Source organism: Schistocerca gregaria, chromosome 10, assembly GCF_023897955.1.
Source record: "Schistocerca gregaria isolate iqSchGreg1 chromosome 10, iqSchGreg1.2, whole genome shotgun sequence".
NCBI lineage: Eukaryota > Metazoa > Arthropoda > Insecta > Orthoptera > Acrididae > Schistocerca > Schistocerca gregaria.
This window is the reverse complement of record NC_064929.1, coordinates 22,091,365-22,107,098: the sequence shown is the minus strand read 5'-3', so window position 1 is coordinate 22,107,098 and position 15,734 is coordinate 22,091,365.

Here is a 15,734-nt window from a genome sequence, read left to right as displayed (position 1 = left end):
CATTGAAGACAATAAGTACCATGTGGACTCTTCTCCATGGGAGAATTGTCTCAAACTGTCTACGATTTGATCGATTGCACGAAGACCATTAGTAGTTTCCGAAGGAAACCTGGAGGCATGCTGTAATCTGTGGACCTACTGAGTGTTGATGAAACACAAAAATTGCATCGGCATTGAATACAATAAGTACCGTGGGGACTTTTCTCCATGGGAGTTATGTCTCAAACTGTCTAGGTTTCGATCGTTCCCTGGAAGACCAGTAGTAGTTTCCCAAGCACATCTGGGGGCATTCAGGAATGTGTGGACCTACAGGATGTTGAGGAAACACAAAAATTGCATCTACATTGAATACAATAAGTTCCATGCGGACTTTTCTCCACGGGAGTAATGTCTCAAACTGTCTACGATTTGATCGCTCCGTGGAAGACCAGTAGTTGTTTCTGAAGCACATATGGAGGCATTCTGTGATCTGTGGACCTACAGAGAGTTGATGAAACACAAAAATTGCATCTTCATTGAATTCAATAAATACCATGCGCACTTTTCTCCATGGGAGTAATATCTTAAACTGTCTACGCTTTGATCGTTTCCTGGAAGACCAGTAATAGTTTCCGAAGCACATCTGGAGCCATTCTGTAATCTGTGGACCTACAGAGTGTTGATGAAACACAAAAATTGCATCGTCATTGAATACAATAAGTAACATGCAAAATTTTCTCCATGAGAGTAATGTCTCAAATTGTCTACGTTTTGAACGTGCCATTAAAGTCCAGTAGTAGTTTCCGAAGCGCATCAGGAGGCATTCTGTAATCTGTGGACCTACAGAGTGATGATGAAACACAAAAATTGCATCGTCATTGAATACAATAAGTACCATGCGGACTTTTCTCCATGGGAGTAATGTCTCAAATTGTCTACGTTTTGATCGTGCCATTAAAGACCAGTAGTAGTTTCCGAAGCGCGTCTGCATTCATTCTGTAATCTGTGGACCTACAGAGTATTGATGAAACACAAAAATTGCATCGTCATTGAATACAATAAGTACCATGCAAACTTTTCTCCATGGGAGTAATGTCTCAAATTGTCTACGTTTTGATTGTGCCATTAAAGACCAGTAGTAGTTTCCGAAGCGCATCTGGAGGCATTCTGTAATCTGTGGACCTACAGAGTGTTGATGAAACACAAAAATTGCATCGGAATTGAATACAATAAGTACCAAGCAAACTTTTCTCCATGGGAGTAATGTCTCAAACTGTCTACGTTTCGATCGTTCCCTGGAAGACCAGTAGTAGTTTCGAAAGCACATCCGGGTTCATTCACAAATCTGTGGACATACAGGATGTTGATGAAACACAAAAATTGCATCGACATTGAATACAATAAGTTCCATGCGTACTTTTCTCCACGGGAGTAATGTCTCAAACTGTCTACGATTTGATTGCTCCCTGGAAGACCAGTAGTTGTTTCCGAAGCACATCTGGAGTCATTCTGTGATCTGTGGACCTACAGAGAGTTGATGAAACACAAAGTTGCATCGGCATTGAATACAATGAATACCATGCGGACTTATCTCCATGGGAGTAATATCTTAAACTGTCTACTCTTTGATCGTTCCCTGGAAGACCAGTAGTAGTTTCCGAAGCACATCTGGAGGCAATCTGTAATATATGAAGCATCAGAGTGGTGATGAAACACAAATATGGCATCGGCATTGTATACAATAAGTACCATGCGGACTTTTCTAAATGGGAGTAATGCCTCAAACTGACTACGCTTTGATCGTTCCCTGGAAGACCAGTAGTAGTTTCCGAAGCACATCTGGAGGAATTCTGTAATCTGTGGACCTACAGAGTGTTGATGAAGCACAAAAATTGCATCGGCATTGAATACAATAAGTACCATGCGGACTTTTCTTCATGGGAGTAATGTCTCAAACTGTCTACGATTTGATCGTTCCCTGGAAGATTAGTAGTAGTTTCCGAAGCACATCTGGAGGCATTCTGTAATCAGTGGACCTACAGAGTGGTGATGAAACACAAATATAGCATCGGAATTGTATACAATAAGTACCATGCGGACTTTTCTCCATGGAAGAATTGTCTCAAACTGTCTACGCTTTGATCGATTCCAGGAAGACCAGTAGTAGTTTCCGAAGCACATCTGGATAAATGCTGTAATCTGTGGACCTACAGAGTGTTGATGAAGCACAAAAATTGCATCGGCATTGAATACAATACGTACCTTGCGGACTTTTCTCCATGGGAGAATTGTCTCAAACTGTCTACGCTTTGATCGATTCCATGAAGACCAGTATTAGTTTCCGAAGCACATCTGGAGGCAATCTGTAATATATGGAGCTTCAGAGTGGTGATGAAACACAAATATGGCATCGGCATTGTATACAATAAGTACCATGCGGACCTTTCTAAATGGGAGTAATGCCTCAAACTGACTACGCTTTGATCGTTCCCTGGAAGACCAGTAGTAGTTTCCGAAGCACATCTGGAGGCATTCTGTAATATATGGAGCTTCAGAGTGGGGATGAAACACAAATATAGCATCGGCATTGTATACAATAAGTACCATGCGGACTTTTCTCCATGGGAGTAATGCCTCAAACTGTCTACGATTTGATCGTTCCCTGGAAGACCAGTAGTACTTTCCGAAGCACATCTGGAGGCATTCTGTAATCTGTGGACCTACAGAGTGTTGATGAAGCACAAAAATTGCATCGGCATTGAATACAATAAGTACCATGCGGACTTTTCTTCATGGGAGTAATGTCTCAAACTGTCTACGATTTGATCGTTCCCTGGAAGATTAGTAGTAGTTTCCGAAGCACATCTGGAGGCATTCTGTAATCTGTAGACCTACAGAGTGTTGATGAAACACAAAAATTGCATCGGCATTGAATACAATAAGTACCATGCGGACTTTTCTCCATGGGAGTAATGTCTCAAATTGTCTACGTTTTGATCGTGCCATTAAAGACCAGTAGTAGTTTCCGAAGCACATCTGCATTCATTCTGTAATCTGTGGACCTACAGAGTATTGATGAAACACAAAAATTGCATCGGCATTGAATACAATGAATACCATGCGGACTTATATCCATGGGAGTAATATCTTAAACTGTCTACTCTTTGATCGTTCCCTGGAAGGCCAGTAGTAGTTTCCGAAGCACATCAGGAGGCATTCTGTAATATGTGGAGCTTCAGAGTGGGGATGAAACACAATTATAGCATCGGCATTGTATACAATAAGTACGATGCGGACTTTTCTCCATGGGAGTAATGCCTCAAACTGTCTACGCTTTCATCGTTCCCTGGAAGACCAGTAGTAGTTTCCGAAGCACATCTGGAGGCATTCTGTAATATATGGAGCTTCAGAGTGGGGATGAAACACAATTATAGCATCGGCATTGTATACAATAAGTACGATGCGGACTTTTCTCCATGGGAGTAATGCCTCAAACTGTCTACGCTTTCATCGTTCCCTGGAAGACCAGTAGTAGTTTCCGAAGCACATCTGGATTCATTCTGTAATCTTTGGACCTACAGAGTGTTGATGAAGCACAAAAATTGCATCGGCATTGAATTCAATAAGTACCATGCGGACTTTTCTTCATGGGAGTAATGTCTCAAACTGTCTACGATTTGATCGTTCCCTGGAAGATTAGTAGTAGTTTCCGAAGCACATCTGGAGGCATTCTGTAATCTGTGGACCTACAGAGTGGTGATGAAACACAAATATAGCATCGGAATTGTATACAATAAGTATCATGCGGACTTTTCTCCATGTTAGAATTGTCTCAAACTGTCTACGCTTTGATCGATTCCAGAAAGACCAGTAGTAGTTTCCGAAACACATCTGAAGGAATGCTGTAATCTGTGGACCTACAGAGTGTTGATGAAGCAAAAAAATTGCATCGGCATTGAATACAATACGTATCTTGCGGACTTTTCTCCATGGGAGAATTGTCTCAAACTGTCTACGCTTTGATCGATTCCAGGAAGACCAATAGTAGTCTCCGAAGCGCATCAGGAGGCATTCTGTAATCTGTGGACCTACAGAGTGTTGATGAAGCACAAAAATTGCATCGGCATTGAATACAATAAGTACCATGAGGACTTTTCTTCATGGGAGTAATGTCTCAAACTGTCTACGATTTGATCGTTCCCTGGAAGATTAGTAGTAGTTTCCGAAGCACATCTGGAAGCATTCTGTAATCTGTGGACCTACAGAGTGTTGATGAAACACAAAAATTGCATCAGCATTGAATACAATAGGTACCATGCGAACTTTTCCCCATGGGAGTAATGTCTCAAATTGTCTACGTTTTGATCGTGCCATTAGAGACCAGTAGTAGTTTTCGAAGCGCATCTGGAGGCATTCTGTAATCTGTGGACCTACAGAGTGTTGATGAAACACAAAAATTGCATCGTCATTGAATACAATAAGTACCATGCAAACTTTTCTCCATGGGAGTAATGTCTCAAACTGTCTACGTTTCGATCGTTCCCTGGAAGACCAGTAGTAGTTTCGAAAGCACATCTGGGTTCATTCACGAATCTGTGGACCTACAGAGTGTTGATGAAACACAAAAATTGCATCGGCATTGAAGACAATAAGTACCATGTGGACTCTTCTACATGGGAGAATTGTCTCAAACTGTCTACGATTTGATCGATTGCACGAAGACCATTAGTAGTTTCCGAAGGAAACCTGGAGGCATGCTGTAATCTGTGGACCTACTGAGTGTTGATGAAACACAAAAATTGCATCGGCATTGAATACAATAAGTACCATGGGGACTTTTCTCCATGGGAGTTATGTCTCAAACTGTCTAGGTTTCGATCGTTCCCTGGAAGACCAGTAGTAGTTTCCCAAGCACATCTGCGGGCATTTAGGAATGTGTGGACCTACAGGATGTTGAGGAAACACAAAAATTGCATCTACATTGAATACAATAAGTTCCATGCGGACGTTTCTCCACGGGAGTAATGTCTCAAACTGTCTACGACTTGATCGCTCCGTGGAAGACCAGTAGTTGTTTCCGAAGCACATATGGAGGCATTCTGTGATCTGTGGACCTACAGAGAGTTGATGAAACACAAAAATTGCATCTTCATTGAATTCAATAAATACCATGCGGACTTTTCTCCATGGGAGTAATATCTTAAACTGCCTACGCTTTGATCGTTCCCTGGAAGACCAGTAATAGTTTCCGAAGCACCTCTGGAGGCATTCTGTAATCTGTGGACCTACAGAGTGTTGATGAAACACAAAAATTGCATCGTCATTGAATACAATAAGTACCATGCAAACTTTTCTCCATGGGAGTAATGTCTCAAATTGTCTACGTTTTGATCGTGCCATTAAAGACCAGTAGTAGTTTCCGAAGCGCATCTGGAGGCATTCTGTAATCTGTGGACCTACAGAGTGATGATGAAACACAAAAATTGCATCGTCATTGAATACAATAAGTACCATGCGGACTTTTCTCCATGGGAGTAATGTCTCAAATTGTCTACGTTTTGATCGTGCCATTAAAGACCGGTAGTAGTTTCCGAAGCGCATCTGGAGGCATTCTGTAATCTGTGGACCTACAGAGTCTTGATGAAACACAAACATTGCATCGGCATTGAATACAATAAGTACCATGCAAACTTTTCTCCATGGGAGTAATGTCTCAAATTGTCTACGTTTTGATCGTGCCATTAAAGACCAGTAGTAGTTTCCGAAGCGCATCTGGAGGCATTCTGTAATCTGTGGACCTACAGAGTGTTGATGAAACACAAAAATTGCATCGGCATTGAATACAATAAGTACCAAGCAAACTTTTCTCCATGGGAGTAATGTCTCAAACTGTCTATGTTTCGATCGTTCCCTGGAAGACCAGTAGTCGTTTCGAAAGCACATCTGGGTTCATTCACGAATCTGTGTACATACAGGAAGTTGATGAAACACAAAAATTGCATCGACATTGAATACAATAAGTTACATGCGTACTTTTCTCCACGGGAGTAATGTCTCAAACTGTCTACGATTTGATTGCTCCCTGGAAGACCAGTAGTTGTTTCCGAAGCACATCTGGAGTCATTCTGTGATCTGTGGACCTACAGAGAGTTGATGAAACACAAAGTTGCATCGGCATTGAATACAATGAATACCATGCGGACTTATCTCCATGGGAGTAATATCTTAAACTGTCTACTCTTTGATCGTTCCCTGGAAGATTAGTAGTAGTTTCCGAAGCACATCTGGAGGCATTCTGTAATCAGTGGACCTACAGAGTGGTGATGAAACACAAATATAGCATCGGAATTGTATACAATAAGTACCATGCGGACTTTTCTCCATGGAAGAATTGTCTCAAACTGTCTACGCTTTGATCGATTCCAGGAAGACCAGTAGTAGTTTCCGAAGCACATCTGGAGGAATGCTGTAATCTGTGGACCTACAGAGTGTTGATGAAGCACAAAAATTGCATCGGCATTGAATACAATACGTACCTTGCGGACTTATCTCCATGGGAGAATTGTCTCAAACTGTCTACGCTTTGATCGATTCCATGAAGACAAGTAGTAGTTTCCGAAGCACATCTGGAGGCATTCTGTAATATATGGAGGTTCAGAGTGGGGATGAAACACAAATATAGCATCGGCATTGTATACAATAAGTTCCATGCGGACTTTTCTGCACGGGAGTAATGTCTCAAACTGTCTACGATTTGATCGTTCCCTGGAAGATTAGTAGTAGTTTCCGAAGCACATCTGGAGGCATTCTGTAATCAGTGGACCTACAGAGTGGTGATGAAACACAAATATAGCATCGGAATTGTATACAATAAGTACCATGCGGACTTTTCTCCATGGGAGAATTGTCTCAAACTGTCTACGCTTTGATCGATTCCAGGAAGGCCAGTAGTAGCTTCCGAAGCACATCTGGATTCAATCTGTAATATATGGAGCTTCAGAGTGGTGATGAAACACAAATATGGCATCGGCATTGTATACAATAAGTACCATGCGGACTTTTCTAAATGGGAGTAATGCCTCAAACTGACTACGCTTTGATCGTTCCCTGGAAGACCAGTAGTAGTTTCCGAAGCACATCTGGAGGCATTCTGTAATATATGGAGCTTCAGAGTGGGGATGAAACACAAATATAGCATCGGCATTGTATACAATAAGTACGATGCGGACTTTTCTCCATGGGAGTAATGCCTCAAACTGTCTACGCTTTCATCGTTCCCTGGAAGACCAGTAGTAGTTTCCGAAGCACATCTGGATTCATTCTGTAATCTGTGGACCTACAGAGTGTTGATGAAGCACAAAAATTGCATCGGCATTGAATTCAATAGGTACCATGCGGACTTTTCTTCATGGGAGTAATGTCTCAAACTGTCTACGATTTGATCGTTCCCTGGAAGATTAGTAGTAGTTTCCGAAGCACATCTGGAGGCATTCTGCAATCTGTGGACCTACAGAGTGGTGATGAAACACAAATATAGCATCGGAATTGTATACAATAAGTACCATGCGGACTTTTCTCCATGTTAGAATTGTCTCAAACTGTCTACGCTTTGATCGATTCCAGAAAGACCAGTAGTAGTTTCCGAAGCACATCTGAAGGAATGCTGTAATCTGTGGACCTACAGAGTGTTGATGAAGCAAAAAAATTGCATCGGCATTGAATACAATAAGTACCATGCGGACTTTTCTCCATGGGAGAATTGTCTCAAACTGTCTACGCTTTGATCGATTCCAGGAATACCAATAGTAGTTTCCGAAGCGCATATGGAGGCATTCTGTAATCTGTGGACCTACAGAGTGTTGATGAAGCACAAAAATTGCATCGGCATTGAATACAATAAGTACCATGAGGACTTTTCTTCATGGGAGTAATGTCTCAAACTGTCTACGATTTGATCGTTCCCTGGAAGATTAGTAGTAGTTTCCGAAGCACATCTGGAAGCATTCTGTAATCTGTGGACCTACAGAGTGTTGATGAAACACAAAAATTGCATCAGCATTGAATACAATAGGTACCATGCGAACTTTTCCCCATGGGAGTAATGTCTCAAATTGTCTACGTTTTGATCGTGCCATTAAAGACCAGCAGTAGTTTTCGAAGCGCATCTGGAGGCTTTCTGTAATCTGTGGACCTACAGAGTGTTGATGAAACACAAAAATTGCATCGTCATTGAATACAATAAGTACCATGCAAACTTTTCTCCATGGGAGTAATGTCTCAAACTGTCTACGTTTCGATCGTTCCCTGGATGACCATTAGTAGTTTCGAAAGCACATCTGGGTTCATTCACGAATCTGTGGACCTACAGAGTGTTGATGAAACACACAAATTGCATCGGCATTGAAGACAATAAGTACCATGTGGACTCTTCTCCATGGGAGAATTGTCTCAAACTGTCTACGATTTGATCGATTGCACGAAGACCATTAGTAGTTTCCGAAGGAAACCTGGAGGCATGCTGTAATCTGTGGACCTACTGAGTGTTGATGAAACACAAAAATTGCATCGGCATTGAATACAATAAGTACCGTGGGGACTTTTCTCCATGGGAGTTATGTCTCAAACTGTCTAGGTTTCGATCGTTCCCTGGAAGACCAGTAGTAGTTTCCCAAGCACATCTGGGGGCATTCATGAATGTGTGGACCTACAGGATGTTGAGGAAACACAAAAATTGCATCTACATTGAATACAATAAGTTCCATGCGGACTTTTCTCCACGGGAGTAATGTCTCAAACTGTCTACGATTTGATCGCTCCGTGGAAGACCAGTAGTTGTTTCTGAAGCACATATGGAGGCATTCTGTGATCTGTGGACCTACAGAGAGTTGATGAAACACAAAAATTGCATCTTCATTGAATTCAATAAATACCATGCGCACTTTTCTCCATGGGAGTAATATCTTAAACTGTCTACGCTTTGATCGTTTCCTGGAAGACCAGTAATAGTTTCCGAAGCACATCTGGAGGCATTCTGTAATCTGTGGACCTACAGAGTGTTGATGAAACACAAAAATTGCATCGTCATTGAATACAATAAGTAACATGCAAAATTTTCTCCATGAGAGTAATGTCTCAAATTGTCTACGTTTTGATCGTGCCATTAAAGTCCAGTAGTAGTTTCCGAAGCGCATCAGGAGGCATTCTGTAATCTGTGGACCTACAGAGTGATGATGAAACACAAAAATTGCATCGTCATTGAATACAATAAGTACCATGCGGACTTTTCTCCATGGGAGTAATGTCTCAAATTGTCTACGTTTTGATCGTGCCATTAAAGACCAGTAGTAGTTTCCGAAGCGCGTCTGCATTCATTCTGTAATCTGTGGACCTACAGAGTATTGATGAAACACAAAAATTGCATCGTCATTGAATACAATAAGTACCATGCAAACTTTTCTCCATGGGAGTAATGTCTCAAATTGTCTACGTTTTGATTGTGCCATTAAAGACCAGTAGTAGTTTCCGAAGCGCATCTGGAGGCATTCTGTAATCTGTGGACCTACAGAGTGTTGATGAAACACAAAAATTGCATCGGAATTGAATACAATAAGTACCAAGCAAACTTTTCTCCATGGGAGTAATGTCTCAAACTGTCTACGTTTCGATCGTTCCCTGGAAGACCAGTAGTAGTTTCGAAAGCACATCCGGGTTCATTCACAAATCTGTGGACATACAGGATGTTGATGAAACACAAAAATTGCATCGACATTGAATACAATAAGTTCCATGCGTACTTTTCTCCACGGGAGTAATGTCTCAAACTGTCTACGATTTGATTGCTCCCTGGAAGACCAGTAGTTGTTTCCGAAGCACATCTGGAGTCATTCTGTGATCTGTGGACCTACAGAGAGTTGATGAAACACAAAGTTGCATCGGCATTGAATACAATGAATACCATGCGGACTTATCTCCATGGGAGTAATATCTTAAACTGTCTACTCTTTGATCGTTCCCTGGAAGACCAGTAGTAGTTTCCGAAGCACATCTGGAGGCAATCTGTAATATATGAAGCATCAGAGTGGTGATGAAACACAAATATGGCATCGGCATTGTATACAATAAGTACCATGCGGACTTTTCTAAATGGGAGTAATGCCTCAAACTGACTACGCTTTGATCGTTCCCTGGAAGACCAGTAGTAGTTTCCGAAGCACATCTGGAGGAATTCTGTAATCTGTGGACCTACAGAGTGTTGATGAAGCACAAAAATTGCATCGGCATTGAATACAATAAGTACCATGCGGACTTTTCTTCATGGGAGTAATGTCTCAAACTGTCTACGATTTGATCGTTCCCTGGAAGATTAGTAGTAGTTTCCGAAGCACATCTGGAGGCATTCTGTAATCAGTGGACCTACAGAGTGGTGATGAAACACAAATATAGCATCGGAATTGTATACAATAAGTACCATGCGGACTTTTCTCCATGGAAGAATTGTCTCAAACTGTCTACGCTTTGATCGATTCCAGGAAGACCAGTAGTAGTTTCCGAAGCACATCTGGAGGAATGCTGTAATCTGTGGACCTACAGAGTGTTGATGAAGCACAAAAATTGCATCGGCATTGAATACAATACGTACCTTGCGGACTTTTCTCCATGGGAGAATTGTCTCAAACTGTCTACGCTTTGATCGATTCCATGAAGACCAGTATTAGTTTCCGAAGCACATCTGAAGGCAATCTGTAATATATGGAGCTTCAGAGTGGTGATGAAACACAAATATGGCATCGGCATTGTATACAATAAGTACCATGCGGACCTTTCTAAATGGGAGTAATGCCTCAAACTGACTACGCTTTGATCGTTCCCTGGAAGACCAGTAGTAGTTTCCGAAGCACATCTGGAGGCATTCTGTAATATATGGAGCTTCAGAGTGGGGATGAAACACAAATATAGCATCGGCATTGTATACAATAAGTACCATGCGGACTTTTCTCCATGGGAGTAATGCCTCAAACTGTCTACGATTTGATCGTTCCCTGGAAGACCAGTAGTACTTTCCGAAGCACATCTGGAGGCATTCTGTAATCTGTGTACCTACAGAGTGTTGATGAAGCACAAAAATTGCATCGGCATTGAATACAATAAGTACCATGCGGACTTTTCTTCATGGGAGTAAGGTCTCAAACTGTCTACGATTTGATCGTTCCCTGGAAGATTAGTAGTAGTTTCCGAAGCACATCTGGAGGCATTCTGTAATCTGTAGACCTACAGAGTGTTGATGAAACACAAAAATTGCATCGGCATTGAATACAATAAGTACCATGCGGACTTTTCTCCATGGGAGTAATGTCTCAAATTGTCTACGTTTTGATCGTGCCATTAAAGACCAGTAGTAGTTTCCGAAGCACATCTGCATTCATTCTGTAATCTGTGGACCTACAGAGTATTGATGAAACACAAAAATTGCATCGGCATTGAATACAATGAATACCATGCGGACTTATATCCATGGGAGTAATATCTTAAACTGTCTACTCTTTGATCGTTCCCTGGAAGGCCAGTAGTAGTTTCCGAAGCACATCAGGAGGCAATCTGTAATATATGGAGCTTCAGAGTGGTGATGAAACACAAATATGGCATCGGCATTGTATACAATAAGTACCGTGGGGACTTTTCTCCATGGGAGTAATGTCTCAAACTGTCTACGTTTCGATCGTTCCCTGGAAGACCAGTAGTAGTTTCTTAAGCACATCTGGGGGCATTCAGGAATCTGTGGACCTACAGGATGTTGAGGAAACACAAAAATTGCATCTACATGGAATACAATAAGTTCCATGCGGACTTTTCTCCACGGGAGTAATGTCTCAAACTGTCTACGATTTGATCGTTCCCTGGAAGATTAGTAGTAGTTTCCGAAGCACATCTGGAGGCATTCTGTAATCAGTGGACCAACAGAGTGGTGATGAAACACAAATATAGCATCGGAATTGTATACAATAAGTACCATGCGGACTTTTCTCCATGGGAGAATTGTCTCAAACTGTCTACGCTTTGATCGATTCCAGGAAGACCAGTAGTAGTTTCCGAAGCACATCTGGATTCAATCTGTAATATATGGAGCTTCAGAGTGGTGATGAAACACAAATATGGCATCGGCATTGTATACAATAAGTACCATGCGGACTTTTCTAAATGGGAGTAATGCCTCAAACTGACTACGCTTTGATCGTTCCCTGGAAGACCAGTAGTAGTTTCCGAAGCACATCTGGAGGCATTCAGTAATATATGGAGCTTCAGAGTGGGGATGAAACACAAATATAGCATCGGCATTGTATACAATAAGTACGATGTCGACTTTTCTCCATGGGAGTAATGCCTCAAACTGTCTACGCTTTCATCGTTCCCTGGAAGACCAGTAGTAGTTTCCGAAGCACATCTGGATTCATTCTGTAATCTGTGGACCTACAGAGTGTTGATGAAGCACAAAAATTGCATCGGCATTGAATTCAATAAGTACCATGCGGACTTTTCTTCATGGGAGTAATGTCTCAAACTGTCTACGATTTGATCGTTCCCTGGAAGATTAGTAGTAGTTTCCGAAGCACATCTGGAGGCATTCTGCAATCTGTGGACCTACAGAGTGGTGATGAAACACAAATATAGCATCGGAATTGTATACAATAAGTACCATGCGGACTTTTCTCCATGTTAGAATTGTCTCAAACTGTCTACGCTTTGATCGATTCCAGAAAGACCAGTAGTAGTTTCCGAAGCACATCTGAAGGAATGCTGTAATCTGTGGACCTACAGAGTGTTGATGAAGCAAAAAAATTGCATCGGCATTGAATACAATAAGTACCATGCGGACTTTTCTCCATGGGAGAATTGTCTCAAACTGTCTACGCTTTGATCGATTCCAGGAAGACCAATAGTAGTTTCCGAAGCGCATCTGGAGGCATTCTGTAATCTGTGGACCTACAGAGTGTTGATGAAGCACAAAAATTGCATCGGCATTGAATACAATAAGTACCATGAGGACTTTTCTTCATGGGAGTAATGTCTCAAACTGTCTACGATTTGATCGTTCCCTGGAAGATTAGTAGTAGTTTCCGAAGCACATCTGGAAGCATTCTGTAATCTGTGGACCTACAGAGTGTTGATGAAACACAAAAATTGCATCGTCATTGAATACAATAGGTACCATGCAAACTTTTCTCCATGGGAGTAATGTCTCAAACTGTCTACGTTTCGATCGTTCCCTGGATGACCAGTAGTAGTTTCGAAAGCACATCTGGGTTCATTCACGAATCTGTGGACCTACAGAGTGTTGATGAAACACAAAAATTGCATCGGCATTGAAGACAATAAGTACCATGTGGACTCTTCTCCATGGGAGAATTGTCTCAAACTGTCTACGATTTGATCGATTGCACGAAGACCATTAGTAGTTTCCGAAGGAAACCTGGAGGCATGCTTTAATCTGTGGACCTACTGAGTGTTGATGAAACACAAAAATTGCATCGGCATTGAATACAATAAGTACCGTGGGGACTTTTCTCCATGGGAGTTATGTCTCAAACTGTCTAGGTTTCGATCGTTCCCTGGAAGACCAGTAGTAGTTTCCCAAGCACATCTGGGGGCATTCAGGAATGTGTGGACCTACAGGATGTTGAGGAAACACAAAAATTGCATCTACATTGAATACAATAAGTTCCATGCGGACTTTTCTCCACGGGAGTAATGTCTCAAACTGTCTACGATTTGATCGCTCCGTGGAAGACCAGTAGTTGTTTCTGAAGCACATATGGAGGCATTCTGTGATCTGTGGACCTACAGAGAGTTGATGAAACACAAAAATTGCATCTTCATTGAATTCAATAAATTCCATGCGGACTTTTCTCCATGGGAGTAATATCTTAAACTGTCTACGCTTTGATCGTTTCCTGGAAGACCAGTAATAGTTTCCGAAGCACATCTGGAGGCATTCTGTAATCTGTGGACCTACAGAGTGTTGATGAAACACAAAAATTGCATCGTCATTGAATACAATAAGTAACATGCAAAATTTTCTCCATGAGAGTAATGTCTCAAATTGTCTACGTTTTGATCGTGCCATTAAAGTCCAGTAGTAGTTTCCGAAGCGCATCTGGAGGCATTCTGTAATCTGTGGACCTACAGAGTGATGATGAAACACAAAAATTGCATGGTCATTGAATACAATAAGTACCATGCGGACTTTTCTCCATGGGAGTAATGTCTCAAATTGTCTACGTTTTGATCGTGCCATTAAAGACCAGTAGTAGTTTCCGAAGCGCATCTGCATTCATTCTGTAATCTGTGGACCTACAGAGTATTGATGAAACACAAAAATTGCATCGTCATTGAATACAATAAGTACCATGCAAACTTTTCTCCATGGGAGTAATGTCTCAAATTGTCTACGTTTTGATTGTGCCATTAAAGACCAGTAGTAGTTTCCGAAGCGCATCTGGAGGCATTCTGTAATCTGTGGACCTACAGAGTGTTGATGAAACACAAAAATTGCATCGGAATTGAATACAATAAGTACCAAGCAAACTTTTCTCCATGGGAGTAATGTCTCAAACTGTCTACGTTTCGATCGTTCCCTGGAAGACCAGTACTAGTTTCGAAAGCACATCTGGGTTCATTCACGAATCTGTGGACATACAGGATGTTGATGAAACACAAAAATTGCATCGACATTGAATACAATAAGTTCCATGCGTACTTTTCTCCACGGGAGTAATGTCTCAAACTGTCTACGATTTGATTGCTCCCTGGAAGACCAGTAGTTGTTTCCGAAGCACATCTGGAGTCATTCTGTGATCTGTGGACCTACAGAGAGTTGATGAAACACAGAGTTGCATCGGCATTGAATACAATGAATACCATGCGGACTTATCTCCATGGGAGTAATATCTTAAACTGTCTACTCTTTGATCGTTCCCTGGAAGACCAGTAGTAGTTTCCGAAGCACATCTGGAGGCAATCTGTAATATATGAAGCATCAGAGTGGTGATGAAACACAAATATGGCATCGGCATTGTATACAATAAGTACCATGCGGACTTTTCTAAATGGGAGTAATGCCTCAAACTGACTACGCTTTGATCGTTCCCTGGAAGACCAGTAGTAGTTTCCGAAGCACATCTGGAGGAATTCTGTAATCTGTGGACCTACAGAGTGTTGATGAAGCACAAAAATTGCATCGGCATTGAATACAATAAGTACCATGCGGACTTTTCTTCATGGGAGTAAGGTCTCAAACTGTCTACGATTTGATCGTTCCCTGGAAGATTAGTAGTAGTTTCCGAAGTACATCTGGAGGCATTCTGTAATCAGTGGACCTACAGAGTGGTGATGAAACACAAATATAGCATCGGAATTGTATACAATAAGTACCATGCGGACTTTTCTCCATGGAAGAATTGTCTCAAACTGTCTACGCTTTGATCGATTCCAGGAAGACCAGTAGTAGTTTCCGAAGCACATCTGGAGGAATGCTGTAATCTGTGGACCTACAGAGTGTTGATGAAGCACAAAAATTGCATCGGCATTGAATACAATACGTACCTTGCGGACTTATCTCCATGGGAGAATTGTCTCAAACTGTCTACGCTTTGATCGATTCCATGAAGACCAGTAGTAGTTTCCGAAGCTCATCTGGAGGCATTCTGTAATCTTTTGACCTACAGGGTGTTGATGAAACACAAAAATTGCATCGGCATTGA